The sequence below is a fragment of the Lissotriton helveticus genome, chromosome 6 (genome assembly GCF_964261635.1).
Source record: "Lissotriton helveticus chromosome 6, aLisHel1.1, whole genome shotgun sequence".
NCBI classification, from domain to species: Eukaryota; Metazoa; Chordata; class Amphibia; order Caudata; family Salamandridae; genus Lissotriton; species Lissotriton helveticus.
In genome coordinates, this window is record NC_136067.1 from 578,063,043 (window position 1) to 578,078,414 (window position 15,372).

The 15,372-nt window shown below is 44.6% G+C and overlaps 1 protein-coding gene across 2 annotated transcripts in view; it reads left to right on the forward strand.

The window, feature by feature from the left end:
* The first annotated feature begins 3,286 nt into the window (after positions 1 to 3,286).
* The window catches only part of COL19A1 (collagen type XIX alpha 1 chain), a 2,464,374-nt gene continuing 2,452,288 nt past the window's right edge, over positions 3,287 to 15,372 (forward strand). For both annotated transcript variants that reach the window (XM_078648013.1, XM_078648014.1), the window contains exon 1: positions 3,287 to 3,423. The gene's annotated coding sequence lies outside the window, so the exon portion shown is untranslated. The remainder of the gene's footprint in view (positions 3,424 to 15,372) is intronic.

The window sequence follows — 15,372 nt, forward strand, 5'->3', positions numbered from 1 at the left end:
AAATCTCTTGCATTTAATATATCTTAAAAGGGGGCTCTTATCATTTCCCAATTACTGAATTATTTTGTTCATTTGCTTTTATGTGTAGCTTTTTTTTGTTAAAACTTCCACAATGCATTTGCAATACTTTTACTAAAGTTGTTCACTCTGTTTAAGCCCCATTTCCTGTAAAGATAGGATCTCTTCTCATGTAAAAGGCAGACAGCTTCTAACAGTGCGCTGGAATGCTTCCTTTTTATTACTTAGTTGTGTAAAGCAGATGCTTTAGCCTTAGAACATTTATAGCATTACCTATTCATGCCTCAGTACCTTTCTTTTCACTTTGTAGGCATTATCGGATTGATCTTTTCAAATTAATCTATTTGGTCATTAGGATCAAAATATAAATGCTGTAATAAACTTTGCGCGTTTAAAATAAAGTTAATATAGAAGAGCTATGCTACATTTTACTACCTAACTGGCAGCCACAAGTGCAGTGAACCTTGCAGACAACAGTTTCATGATTTGAATGGTGCAGCAGGTGCAGTACCACTGGGCCCAAAAGTTGTCAGAACTCCTCAAAGCACATAATATTGCTGTATTTGACTAGTAAACAAGCATCCGCAATTGCAGTTACCTTGCAGTTAAAAAGGACTTGATTTGAATGGTGTAGCAGGTGCAGTGGCACTGCGGCCAAAACCACTGTGGACCTCACTAAAACCAGATTATTGCTAAAATGTCAAACTAAACGGACAGTCACAAGTGCAGTTACCTTGCAGACAACAGTGTTATGATTTGAATGGTGCAGCAGGTGCAGTGGCACATGGGTGAAAAGCTGTCATAACTCCACTAAACACCACATGTTGCTATATTTCAATACTAAACAGGCAGTCACCAGTGCAGCTATCTTTCAGGCAACAGGGTAATTATTTGAATGGTTCAGCAGATGCAGTAGCACTAGGTGCAAAAGTTGTAAGAACTCCGCTAAACACCTAATATTGCTATATTTTACAACTAAACAGGCAGTCACAACTGCAGTTTTGAAATGGACATGATTTAAATGGTGCAGCAGGTGCAGTGGCAACGGGTTCACAAGTTGTGATAACGCCACACAACCCCAAATATTGCTATATTTTACTACTAAACAGGCAGTCACATGTGCAATTATCTTTCAGGTACCAGGGTCATGATTTGAATGGTGCAGCAGGTGCAGTGGCACCTGTGCCAGAAGCTGTCATAACTCCACAAAACCCCAATATTGCTATATTGTACTACTAAACAGGCAGTCACATGTGCAATTATCTTTCAGGCACCAGAGTCATGATTTGAATGGTGCTGCAGATGCAGTGGCACCTGTGTGAGAAGCTGTCATAACTCCACAAAACCCCAAATATTGCAATATTGTACTACTAAACAGGCAGTTACGGGTGCAGCTAACTTGCAGGCAACAGGGTAATTATTTGAATGGTGCAGCTGGTGCAGTAGCACTATGTCCAAAAGTTATCAGAACTCCACTAACATCTAATATTGCTATATATTACAACTAAACATGCAGTCACCATTGCAGTTACCTAGGGTCATGATTTCAATAGTGCAACAGGTTCAGTAGCAGTGGGACCAAAAGCTCCAGGCACCCCACTAAACACCTACCATTGCTATATTTTATTCCTAAACAGGCAATCACAAGTGCAGTTACCATCCAGACAACAGGGTCATGATTTGAATGGTGCAGAAGGTGCAGTAGCACCGGGCCCAAAAGTTGTCAGAACTTCTCTAAACACATAATATTGCTATATTTGATTACTAAGCAGGCAGTCACACCTGAAGTTACCTTACAGATAAAAGGGACTTGATTTAAAAGGTGCAGCAGGTGCAGCGGCTCTGGAGACAAAAGCTCTAGGAACCCCACTAAACCCAGATTAGTGCTAATTTCTTCTACGAAATAAGAGTCAGAAGTGCATTTATCTAGCAGGCAAAATGGTCATGATTTTAATGGTGCAGCAGGTGCAGTAGCACCAGGACCGAAAGCTCTAGTCGCCGCACTAAACACCTAATATTGCTATATTTTACTACTTAACAGGCAGTCACAAGTGCAATTATCATGCATGCACTAGGAGCCTGATTTGAATGGTGCAGCAGGTGAGGTGGCACCGAGCTCAAAGTTGTCAGAACTCCTCTGAACACATAATATTACTATTACATCAATTAATTCTATTATTTTCCTCTTTCATTTCATTTTTCTAAATGTTGCTATTACTTACCTGCACTACACCACTAGTAACCGCACAATATATTGCCTTTTTGTACATACCCAAGTCATAAAACTTTAACAGACTTTCTATAACTTATATTGTACAACTACTCAGTAAGCTACAACTTACAACAAAAACAGCTTCTTATTAATCTCATTGTCGAAAGCTAATACATTAACCAATGCTTGTTTCAGCAGACATAGGCGAAGGTTTTACAGTGTTCCCCAATCCTGCATCTATTAACTTTCTGAATTTTCCTGAAACATGTCGAAAAACGTGCACAGACTCAGTTATAAATTAGCCTAATTAATTAGGTTTTCTGTTTCTCTGCAGAAAGTTTACCTGTGCCAGTTCCAGCAGCGGAACCAGTGCATGTGGCGAGGGTCATGCTAAAAGTATGATAATGTTATCTCCTAAAAGGTGCATGACTTTCCTAGGGCAGCGAAATCACTATCACTGAAATTGACTGCTGGTATTTCTGGCTCATGTTACGTTGTATGGGATTCTTATACCCAGGACGTGATTATAGTGCATGTAGCATACCAGCTGCCTGTTTTTTTTTGTTTTTTTTAATTAAGTGACAGCTTTCTTTTTGTAAGCGTGGTCACTGAATATTCTTAAGCAATCAAAATTCTAAATCTCACGCAGTAGCGCATTCCTTTTATATATTTCACCCTGTCCGCTTTTCTTTCCCTCACCCCTTTCTGGTTCAGCTCCTATGCTGTTAAAAACACGTGCACGGGCCTGAGGCTAATAAAACTGTATTTCCACATTCGAGCAGTTTTTCCGTGCCTGCGAGGCCGGGTCCTTTTCTACTCCCCCCCCCCCCCCCCCTTTCCGTTAAGTGCAGCACGGGCAGGCCAGCACCGCAGAAGGGCGGCGAAGCATTACGAGCGCTGCCAGGTGTCCCCAGCGCCGCGAGGCCAGTGCTAGCTCTGCTAGCGCTGCAGGCGGAGGCTGTGCGCCGGCTGAGAGCGTGCGCTGCCTGTCTCGTCTAGCAATGTGCTTCCTCCTCTGAGTGGGAGGGACCCCTGACTGGGTGCGTGTGTCAGAGGGAGTGAGACTAATAAGGACAGCGCAGCCTCCCCCTTTGCACTCCCTGAGAGACTCACTCCAAGAACTTCCCAGCAATGCAGCGGCTTAGAAACCTTCATGGTTAAGCGTGCGGGGATTTAATCGTCACACTCTACAGGTAAGTGCTCCCCACGCGCACCCTGACCTTAATCCACCTCTTCTTCACAGTGCTATTTGTGTGTGCTCTGCCTCACCTCTCTGTATGCCTGACACCTCTTCATGCCTCGGTCCAGTTCATGCACATGCACCAAAGTTTTCTTGTTGATTGCAATTAAAAAGGGACATGTCATACTTGTGGCAGCCAAGCGGGGGGTCTGCAGCTTGGGGTTTTCTGCTGTGTGGGTCTGACCCTCCCGGATTGTCGCTGTTATGTGCTGGGATGATTGCTTGTGGTGCAGACATTCCAGTTAATGAGGTTTCGGGGTGAATGGCTCATGCCGTCAGTGCGACAGGCGGGCTGCGTGTCGGGCAGTGGAGTGACGGCGGCTCTGCTCAGACTGAGCGCGGGAGGCTGGCTCTATCCGGCTGGCGTTCCGGTATGTTTTTGCTGAGGTCGGTGCACTAGTTTCTGATAAGTTCGGAAGGACATTAGCAGGGGGTCCCTATCATCATAGAGTACGCACAGCAGTGTCTGGAAAGGAAGCAGGAAGGGTCTCTGCAGCAGGGTGTGTTTGCAGTAATAGTAGTAGCTGATAAGAGCTGCGGGGTAATTACACTATGCCCCGAGGCTAAGCAATGGAACTGCGCTCTCTGGGGCAGCGGGTCCTTGAAGTCCACAGCCGTCTCTGTGCGCTTGTGCGAGATAAGTCTTGGTCACTGAAGGCGCAGTGACCACCCGTGGGAGTTCACACTATGGGACTAAATGTATCTGGGTGCAGTGAGAGCGACGCTGTAATAGCGCAGCATCCGAACAAAAGCCCCCTTCCCCTTTGGGCTGATAAAATTGCTCGAAAGTTGTTGTTTTTTATTTAGATATTACTACTGTAGATAAGGAAACATGAACATATAGTGGTTTCCCTGGGAAGACACACTGGCACCCAGCTGAAACTCTGAAATGAAAGCTCATAGTTGAGTTACAGATTGGGACCCTTAGAGAGGGGACCGCGAGCACTAGTTATTGGGGGCATAGGGTGTGTGTGTTTATGGTTCCGAGATGGTCGAATTAGATGTTACGCTTTCACAGTTCTGAGTTTCGGTTGTGCGCGATGCCCAGCACTGCGCGTCTCCCCCGTACAGGGCTGAAGTTTGGGCGCTACAGTACACGTGCTTCTGGGCCGCCGTGCCCCTCAGCTGAGAGCGCGGGTGGCGTCTCGCTCACGCCCTGTCATCGCCCCTGGGCGAGCCCCGCTCTTTGTCACTTTCCTTCCCGCACTCTGAACCCGCCGCTCCCTCTGCAGCCCCCGGCTCCCGGTGCAGGGAGGAGCCGCTCCCGGTGCAGGGAGGACCCGCTGCGCGCCGCCTTGGACGGCACTTCTAAGGCACGCGCTACCACAGCGGTGCTTTTGGTCCCCTGTCCTTAAGAAAGAAAGTTATGCGAGAACGCTATGACTAATGCCTCGCTCTGACTTTATTTTTTTCATTGCTATTTAAGTGGTATCTGATGTTTATCAATGAGTGGCATTTCTCTTTTTCATTATGGCTTCAGGATGACTCTACACGCGGAACGCCCCTTTTAGCGCAGTTATTTGCACGAAACTTCCGAAGTTGTTTTTAAAAATCTGAGCATATCAGTATGTAGCCACAAATGTCAATTTTCACCTTCCTGCACTTTACTCACCCCCTACAATCTGACGATGAATTGAAGTCACTCTGTGTTTGAATTTACAAAGTATGAATCTGCGCAGTTTTACCACAAGCTAATCTCTGCCTTTAAATAGATTAGTTACTACAACAACTAATTTGAAGCAGTCTGTCATCTGCCTGCTTAAACAAGCACACATACGACTCTTGCACATATACTCATGTTTTTATGAAGCTTGAATGCAAGGACAAAAGTATCGAAGTCTCTGAGCGTCTATACTTCCCACTTAAAAGGGTGTAGTTAATATAATTTTTCCAGTGTGTAGTATGCCCTGTGAGGCAATGCAACGCATTGTACTATAATAGTCAGCCCCTCCTCTACTTAATTTCTCAAATGATGTCTCATTTCTTTTAAACACCAACTGCAGGCAATTACAGCGACTTGTTTTGCTATACTGAAATTGTTAAAAAAAAAAAAGACCCTAGAAAACTTTCTAGCTCATACACTGGAAATAAATTAATCGTGCATGCTCTAGTGATCTCTAGATTGGATTATGCCAATTTGCTATATTTAGGAATTTCTGCCAGACTAATAAATACATTACAGATGGTTCAAAATGCTGCTGCACGTTTGATTCTTTAATGCCCTAGGAGGCAGGCCATCGGCCCAGGTCTGAAGCAACTTAACTGGTTGCCAGTCAATAGAAGGATCAACTTCAAGGCAGTGCTTAGTTTGTGAAAGAAAGTGTCCGTGCTCGAAGCTCTGCTCAGAAGCCGGTGGCCAGTGCAATTAAAGGTCAGCCCTGGTAATACCAACATTGGTAGCTTTATTCTACTACCTGACCCTTTTTCTCACACTTGCAAGTGCCCTTTTTTTCTCTTTAGGTCGGTGTTGCCATCTTTCTCTTCCTTGTCTTTCCGATCTGTGTGTTTTTCCCTCTCTTACATTCTGTAAATATCTGATATGGGAAAAGTAGTTGCCAGTTCCTAAATACAAGTGCTGGTGTCCCACACCTGCAACCACTGGCTCAAGTTAAACACTGCTTCAAGGCCTTGCTGGTCACGTTTAGTAATCCAGAAAAAAGGGGCCTCTTTATTTTAGTTGCAGATTTTGTGAATATACTTCTGCAAGAGCTCTTCACTCTGTTAATCATGGACTGCTTTGCCTGCCAGGAGTCTGCAAAGCCTGTGGGGTTATTGCTCTTTCTTGCTACTGGCAGCAAAGCTGTGGAATGAGCTGCCGTTAGAAAAGAGAAAGGTCGACTCAAAAGCCATGTTCAGAAAGGGGCTGAAGACCTCCCTTTTCAGATAATTACAGGCAAGGTACAAGTCCTACAAAATACGTGGGGTGTCTATCCAAGTTAGGCAGTATGCAAGTGACATCACAGTGTATGACATCACAGTATGTGATATCACGGTGCGTGACAACACAATGGCATCACAGTAAGCGGCATCAGAACCCATGACCTCACAGGAAGTGACATCACAAGAATTGACATCAGATCTAAAAGACCTCAAACATGTTTAGCAGGTCTTTCATGAGTACATTTGAGCGCATTACAATATTTCACAAATGAGATTTTGTGTCGGGTTCTGCCAATAACAGTGACGGAACTCAGGTGCAACATTTTGGCCTTAACGTTATACATTTATTTTTTAAAACCCTGCCACAAAGAAATTGGCAACAAGGAGGTGGCAGTAAATCTGTCTTGCTTAATTGTTTGCAAAGTATACTTTTAAAAATATCTCATGAAGCTAAGGCACCTGCTGCAGAGATCTTTGTGTGCCCGATATATGTCAGGGAATAATTATAATGGTATGATAACTCTGGAGGTTAATGTATTAGCTGAAGAGATCTGTGTTTTGTCAAGTCCTAGTTTTGAATCAAAGTAGCATAAAGGGTTTTTAATATGTCTCCTACGAGCACATCTTGTAACATGCAGGTGATAGATGTTTATTTTATGTAGATAGGTTAATGGGCTACTGCTTTTTGCACAAAGATCCCTTTGTTAGATGCTGTTCATAAATTGTAATCCTTCCAACATAGTACAATGAGCTCTAGAGAGCATGTGACTCCTACACCTTGTAACCATTACTGTCTTTTGTAACAAATCCTATAGATTTATTTACACACATTTGATTTATGATCAATGTGTACGTGTGATGTAAAGTGCTCTGACACTCTAAATTCCGATGAGCAGCACCATGAAAGAAATAAAACAGTGGTGTTTACATTATTTGTGTAAATACTGGGCAGACCAACCCATCTGACATTCTCACAGTTCATGCATATTCTTTATATACATGGACTGAACAAAGCCAAAAGACTGCCTCTCTAAAGTACCTGTGAAGTGATAACCTGTGCACCTTTGTTTCCCCTTCATTGCATTTAGGCTCCTGATAGTTCCAAGCCAGGATACTCCAACAAAGAGCGGCCCGATGAACCCTTTGCGATGGGCCCAGCGGGAATCTGACAGCTTCCCTTCCCACTTGCATGTTGCTGTTCCGAACGGAAGCAGGCAATGTGCAGGCACAGATCGTGTCTCGGTGTCTGAAAATTACACCAGGACAAGTTTAGCATATGCCGGCGGGGCCTAACCTCTTGGCTGTTAAGAGAGCGTCCAGTATGTAAAAAGAGTGGGTAGACACCATCTACTCGCATGTGCCCGCAACTTGTGCCCTGATTGTAGGCCCAAGAGATGTTTGACTTTGCTTGCTAGTGCCGGGATGCTTCCTTTGGAAGCAGCTGTTGCGCTCTACAGATAGCAGTTCATTCATTCATTGTTGATTCACTATGATATGAGTGCTCACAGTCATGCTCTTTAACAATGCTTTTGAATGGGTGCTGTCCACCAACAGACCAGAGAAAGAGAACGGGTTGCTGACAAAAAAATAGTGGAAGTTGAGGGAAACATACCAGCGGAGAAATGCGGCTTGGGAGAAAGACCTTTGTGATTTTGAATAAATATATGGATGCCACTAGATGACCACCAATACAGAACGCAACTGTTTTATATACAGAATATCTAGCAGTTAGACACATACAGTCATAAAAGTATTTGGAACAACTATGCTGAACTTAGGTGTGCTAAATAGTCATTTGCCAGGGTAAACGGGCACTTGCATCACATTTCCATATACAGAAATATCCTCCTGTTAAAAGTCCACATAAATACTCAGCATTGTAATGTCCTATAGCGCATATTTCTCTGAATGCTCCTGGGTTCCTTTGTTAATCCAAAAAAAAGAAAGAAATTAGCTTTAAATGTAGGAGTAATCTTACATTACCAAATGCCTGGCCTTTGTACATTGGTACTAGGCCTAGGGAGTGTTGGAAGGTAAACATAGACCTGTTTGTCATGTATCACCCCAGGGTGAATGACCACTACATTTCTCGGTGTATGAAAAGGCCCTGAACCCGAAGCAGCATTGGGTGTCAGGATTTTCAGTGTTAAACAGACCTGCTTCAGTGATTCATTGTTTCCCCTCCTTGTTGGAGGTAAACAGTAGCGTGCATAAATTAGTCGGCCCACAGGACTGAGCGTCACCTTCTAAATACAGTGCACAAGATGGGCCGCGGGGCGCCGAGTCTGCAAATGGCTGCTCCAAGGGTCAGTGGCCACCCGAGATCCTGCTCCTGCTAGTAACAGGCAGCACGCCCAGCACGTGATGTCCTCCTCTGCTAATGGCAGTGGTGTGAGGGCATCAAAAACAGGGCCGGGAGGGCCATTCTTTTTTTATATTTTTGCAGAGTTTATAGCGCAATCTTGACCCGAACCGGATATCAGAGCGCTTTACATAGCACCAGTTGCATTCATTTTTGTTAGGCATGGGAAGATTTAGGGATTTGCCCAGAATCACAGGATGTTCAGCGTCATTGCCGAGACTCGAGCCCAGTTCCCCAGATTCGAGGTCAGTTGTTAGGCCAACTCCTCTCCTTTATTAAGTCATTGCGCTAGTCAGGCAGTCAAAACAACCACGGATAGAAAGTAATAACGCACAACTTTCTTATCCTGTTAGTGGAAAACATCAAATATCCTGGACAGTGAGGCTATTTAGAGTCCCATAAACAAACTTAAGTGTTGGCGCTGGCATGGCACCGCGCAATCCTACTACACGTCATGGTCTATGACACCAGTGGACTCTGTTTACATTTTTATTGCACTCTCATCAGATGCAGCTGTTTGAATCACTTTCTACATATCACAGGATGATTGAAACAAGACAAGTAACTGCCTTGGGTCCTTTAGTAAATGTTCCCTTATTTACGTTCTGTCAACTCAAACGTGAAGTACTTTTAAATGTGCAAACATTCAGAAATGAAGTGAGTTCTAGCCTAAATTAATCTAACACAACAATACCACTTCTTAAGCCTTCACAGAGCTATGGATTGTCCTTAAGGAGAGCCTGGAATCACTTTTTTTTTATTGTTGCGAACACATCTAAAATCTGATAAAATAATCACAAGGTTGATAAATCTTTTCGCAAGAGAGAATGCACCAAGTCAGATCACTGCTACACAACAGCAATAAAGAATGAAGAAAACCATTTCAACCGGCCCTTAAAATTCGATCATGGACTGCCCCATGATTCAAACTGCAAGGATTTCTTGAGTCGATTTTCAGCATAAAATGTTATCCATTATTAATACTTCTACAGGATTTTCAAGGACTGCACCCATCAGCAAACTACAGAGGAGACATGACCTAACATGAAAGTAAGAGATAACCTAGCAGTCATAAACTTTATTCGACAATTAAGCCATAAAAGTAGACATAAAATCACATTTCCCAATGATTTAAAAATGTCATTAAGAAAGTTGTACAATAAATATTTTTTTAAAAAAAAGAATTAAACTCCAAGGGATAATTGCCGAATATCACATAGCTAAAAACACATCCTTAAAATTTATAAAACTCATCAGTTATGTGGGTCAGATGCTATATTGCAAAACTCATGTCCCAGCTACATCGCAAACGTTTACAGTGTAAATAAACAGGTTAAATATTACTCTCAATCCATTTTCATAGTGCTCTTGCCCGAATTATCCATGCCCATTTTAAAAATTTTGCTACTGCTATGGCAATTGGGGGATTGGGGTCTGTACACAAGATTCTTAACGCCTCCTCATGTCTGCGGATACCGATTAGTTTACATATTGGTTTAATCCACATCTCTCTAGGGGCCACATAGAGGGGACAAAAAAAAAGGAGATGACTTATCGTCTCTTGTTCTTCTCTACACCTCGGGCATTTATCATGGTAGTTTTCGCCTACCCAATTAGCTGTGAATGACCTTGTTGGAAGGGAGCCTACTCTGATTTGAAAATAGAGTTTACGGTCAAACTGCTTTTCGATGGCATCCCAATACGATTCCAGCTTAGGGTAGACCTTAAATTCCAGGAAGCGACCTGTAAGGTGCAGGGAGAGGCCCTTCGTTCTTGCATTTAATGTAACCATCTCCCAATATTTTATCTTCAGAACTTTTTTAGAGGGAAAAACAGCATTTACCGGGTCATCCCAAAGTTCCCTCATTCCCAGGCTAATTAGCAGGGACTTTATAGCCTTTAGCCAATGTATTTTTTGTGAGGAATCTTTCGCTATTATTTCTTTTAGACCCTCTGCATAATGCTGAAGCTCTTCTGTGGTCCATATCCTACGCCAGTACAAAAGCGGGTGTAGGAAAGCAAGATCATGGACAGATTTTTTCACAAGGTCCCACATTAAAGGTAACAGCGGGGTACTTGCCGGGACACTAGTCGCTTTTCTTAGGAATTCATTTTCTGCTAGTGTCAGACTCCTTAGTTTTTCAAAACCCCATAGTTCAGCTCCGTAAAGAGCCGAACTAAGTACCTTCATCCCATATATTTCTAACAGTGGGCTAATGGGTTTTGATTCAGAAGACTTAAACCTTTTAAGAAGGATACCTGCCTGCTGGCGATGCTTAAGGACTGCTAGATTTAGTTGGCTAGTCCATCCCAGATCTTTCTGAAGGGTAACCCCCAGGTAGGTAAAAGCTTCAACCTGCTCAAGCGGGGAGTTGTTCATGTATATCCTCCCTCTATAGGGTTTGGCACACCCAGTAGATTTGCGGTCAGTAAGGACCATATACTTGGTTTTGGCTATATTTATTTCCAAACCCCGTTCTAGGCAAAAGTCCTCAAAGCGCCTAAGGGCACGCTGAAGGCCACTGGGAGTTTTTGAAATTATTAAGGTGTTGTCCGCGAACATGAGTATCGGAACTCGCTCACCACACATCACAGGGGCATCAGTCGGGACCAAGGAGAGAAAACTCGCTACCCCGTTCACAAAAAGAGAGAACAGGGTAGGCGCCATGACGCAGCCCTGCCTCACCCCTCGCTCAACAGGGAAGGGTTTCGTAACATCTCCCTGGCCCCCCACCGTACCCGAGCAAACGTACCCTCATGTAACCGGACCACCAAACACAGCAACTCAGGGGGCATCCCTAGTTCCTCCAGCACTTGCCACAATTTGTTGCGGGGCACCAAGTCAAAAGCTGCCCTTAAGTCTACAAAAATGGCATAAAGAGTACCTTTATCCAAAACCACAGTGCGCCAAAATAAAATAATGAATCGGAAGACCTGGTCTATGGTGCTGGTCTTGGGTCGAAACCCAGCATGGAGGTGACTCAAGATGTTATCATCATCCATCCACGTCTGGATTTTTCCCAAAACCAGCCGTCCCATGATTTTTTGGACAGAGTGGATCAGGCTGATGGGCCTGTAATTGCCTGCTAGCGACTTGCCCCCTTTTTTAAATACCGGAACTATCCCCGCGCATTTCCATGATTGGGGGACTTCCATCCCCTGGGCGATGGCATTTGCCAAATGCATAATATAAAACCGCCATTTTCCCTTATTGTGTAAAAACAGGTCGGCGGGGACACAGTCCATTCCAGGTGCACGGCCCGCGGTCACCAGATCTAATGCTCTGTCCACGTCTCCTACCGTGAATACTACTTCATTATAGAAAACGTGGACCCGTGTTCCCTCTGTACAACCTGCTTCATTAGCGGCGTATTGTGGTTTAAAATGATCAACCCATGCACTTTGGGCAACATTGTTTTGGGAGATCTCATGTTGACCATCCCTATCCCATTTAAATAAATCCCAAAAAGCTTTTGGGTTCTTAGCTTTACAAGCTTCTTTGAGGTCCTGCCATCTACACTCTTCCCATCCTTTTTTAGCAGTAAACTGTTTATGCCTATAGTTGGCTCTAGCCACCTTTACTTTACTTGGGTCCTTTGTTTTTAATGCTTTGAATAGCTTCCCCCTGGCTTCACGACAGGAGCTGTCATACCAACTCTCGGCTCTACGAATTTGCACGCTTTTGCCTTGATGAGACTTACAGAAGTAGCTTTTCAGACTAGTAAAGTAGATATCATGGGCATCCATAAAAGCTCTATACGGGAGCCCATGACTAGATTCAACCTCCATAGTTGCCAGGACACCTTCCAAGCCATCCTCAATTTCTGTAATGATGTCCTGATGTTCTGCCTCCTGGCACCACTTTAGGCGGCGCTCATCATAAGTTAGGACTAGGTTCGACTCAATGGGTCCCCTAGACGTTTCATCCACTTTCTTTAAACCCAAATTAAATACTGCGGAGATAGGATTATGGTCACTCTCAATGCGGTCCACTATCTCCATATCAAGAAGGGTGTACCACAACTTGAGAGGAACAAGTAAATAATCTATATGACTTGCTCTATTACCATTATCAAACGTTGCCTTTCCCATTCTATCCGATAGTGTACGGCCATTAGCTGCCCTCAACTGATGCCCCATTAAGAGGCCCTTCAATTGAATTGCAGCCTCAGTCCACTTTCTTATGGGATTAGTATCAAGCTGGGGAACTCCCCATCTACTATCCTCTTCATCTGTAAGGTGCATATCGTCAGGGCCCAATGGCTCGAAAGTGGTATTAAAATCACCTGCTATTATTGGCAATACATTTCCAGGGGTTGCCTGAAGCATTGTGTCCCAGGCTACTACCACCTCGGATTTCTTACCTCCTGGGAGACCCCTAGCATAGACATTAAAAATGTCTATTTTCAAATTCGAAGGGAAGCAGAGCCTTATGGTAAGAATATCGCAGTTTGACCCGGGAAGTAAGTGGCTATGACAGTTAAGACTCTGCCTGACCCAAATACCTAAGCCCCCCATAGGGCGACCTGGGTGGTTTTTAACTGCGGGGACATAAAAATTTAATTAGCCCTCTTTAAACACCGGATCAATCGCCCAAGTCTCCTGGAGAAGGCAAATGTCAAATTTATCGATACATTCCATCCAGGCTGGTGAGTTAAGTTTAGTCCCCACACCTGCCACATTCCATGAAATGAACGATGTTTGACATACCACCCCAGCATGACCACAAGCTAATTCGCCTGATTCTGGAGAACTCTCGGGTGCTTGGTATTCCACACTTTGCATGGACATTGATCCCACTCCTGATACCTCATCTATGTTTCCAGTACCTGTCATGACTGAGCTGCAGGCACCTTTCTCTATGTGTCTGCAATCGTGGGCAGTCACTTCAGCTACCCTCTTATCACACGCATCCTTACCTATACCTGGAGACACAACACTTAATACGGGGTTTTGGGGCGCATAGCGTCAGTCACAATCACCCAACCCCGACAAAGCCTCAAACCTGTTAAACAGCCTTATATTACCCAAAGGACATGCATTAGTTGGCTCTCCCAGTGTAAAAGTGTTCCTTCCAATGGGTACCCTAGGGCCATAGAAATATGATAGGGGGAAAGTTTGTATCTGGGGGGACCGATCAGATCGTGGCCAGCTACAAATGTAGTTAACACTTCTCCAGTCTTTGAAGTTAATAATGATACAGTCCCCTTCAGTCGACTTAAGGCTCCTTCCCAACCAGTTCACTCTCCTAGCGAACAGAATTTCTGTAAGAATGTTCAGTGGTAATGGTCGATACGTGTTGAGCCAGAAGACACACTTATTTTTCAGCTCCCCATAGGTTTCTCGCTTGCCCTGGGCTACTGGAGGTACTCCCACTAGTACTACCACATATGGTGCTGATTCAGGTGGGAGATCAATAGTCGGTAAGGTAGCCACAGTACTTGTTACAGACCCCAATGCTGGATTTGACAAAGTTACTACTGGTCTATTCTCTGCAACATGAGACACTCGCTCCGTCCCCACTATGTTCCCAATGCCTGGCAGTGTAGATGGCGGAGGTGCCAGAGAAGACACCATGTCTGCCTCAGACACTCTGGCCCCCACACTGATTGCCCCAGAAGTGGAAGAATCCGATGGATTTTGAGCTATTGGTGATTTTCGTTGAGAGTTTGGAGCACTACGCCGTGTTCCAACCTGCTTCTGGACTATAGATAACGAGAGTTCCAAACACACCAGTCTATTTTCAATAGACTCCAACCGATCATATGTTGGGTTGCATAGCTTTTTAATGGTTCCCTCCAGTTTTTTCCAAAATGGTTGACCCAGATCAAAATGTGACTCATTCCTCACAGGTACCTGTGACCCTCCATACCCTTCAATAATAGGTGGTACAGTCTGTGTTTGGCTACCAGATGACGTTACTACTGCGACCTCCTCGAAGCAGTCTTCTTTGCACACTTTGCTTTCCTTCCCCCAGCTTGGATCGGTGGGCCGGGACGTTTTCTTTTCGCTAACATCCCCCCTCTAGCTGTGCCGGACCTGATTTTAGATTACAGGCTGAGCAAGTTTTGATGTTAGGTGAGGGAACTCTTCGAGCACCAGGATGGGGGAGCAAACACATAGGTGAAGACATGCTTGGCTCGTCAGTGAGATCTAGGTGGGGAGAAGGGATAATCTCCACCCCCCCGAGGGAGGGAGTGTTCCCTGGATCTCGACCTGCCGAGGCAATGGTGATCTTGCTGTTGCTAGAATCCCCAAAGATGATCGCTTATCAAACATAGTGTCCAAGGATAGTCTTTTTTCCGTAAGTTCAATATCCTTGGCAAGGGCTGACGATACCCTAATCAAAAAATTATCAAGTGTTCCCATTAGAGAACCTTCTGTAGACTTTCTACCATTAAGGGCTGCTTCTGGTGAAGTCGCCATACTCACTGTTGTAAAGTTACTACTCCTCCCGTCCAAAAGGACCACCCAAACGATGATATAACTTGACACTAACCTTGCGCCTTAAGTTCTTACAAGAGATGTTGGTAGGGTGTCCCGTCCCGTCCTTGTTCGGACTTGAACGGGCTTAAACGGGCCTGCCCTTGGCCCGGGCTTAGCCCGGGCGCACCCGCGCCCTCCCGCGACGCGGTGAGACGCTGATTTTTATGCGCCTCC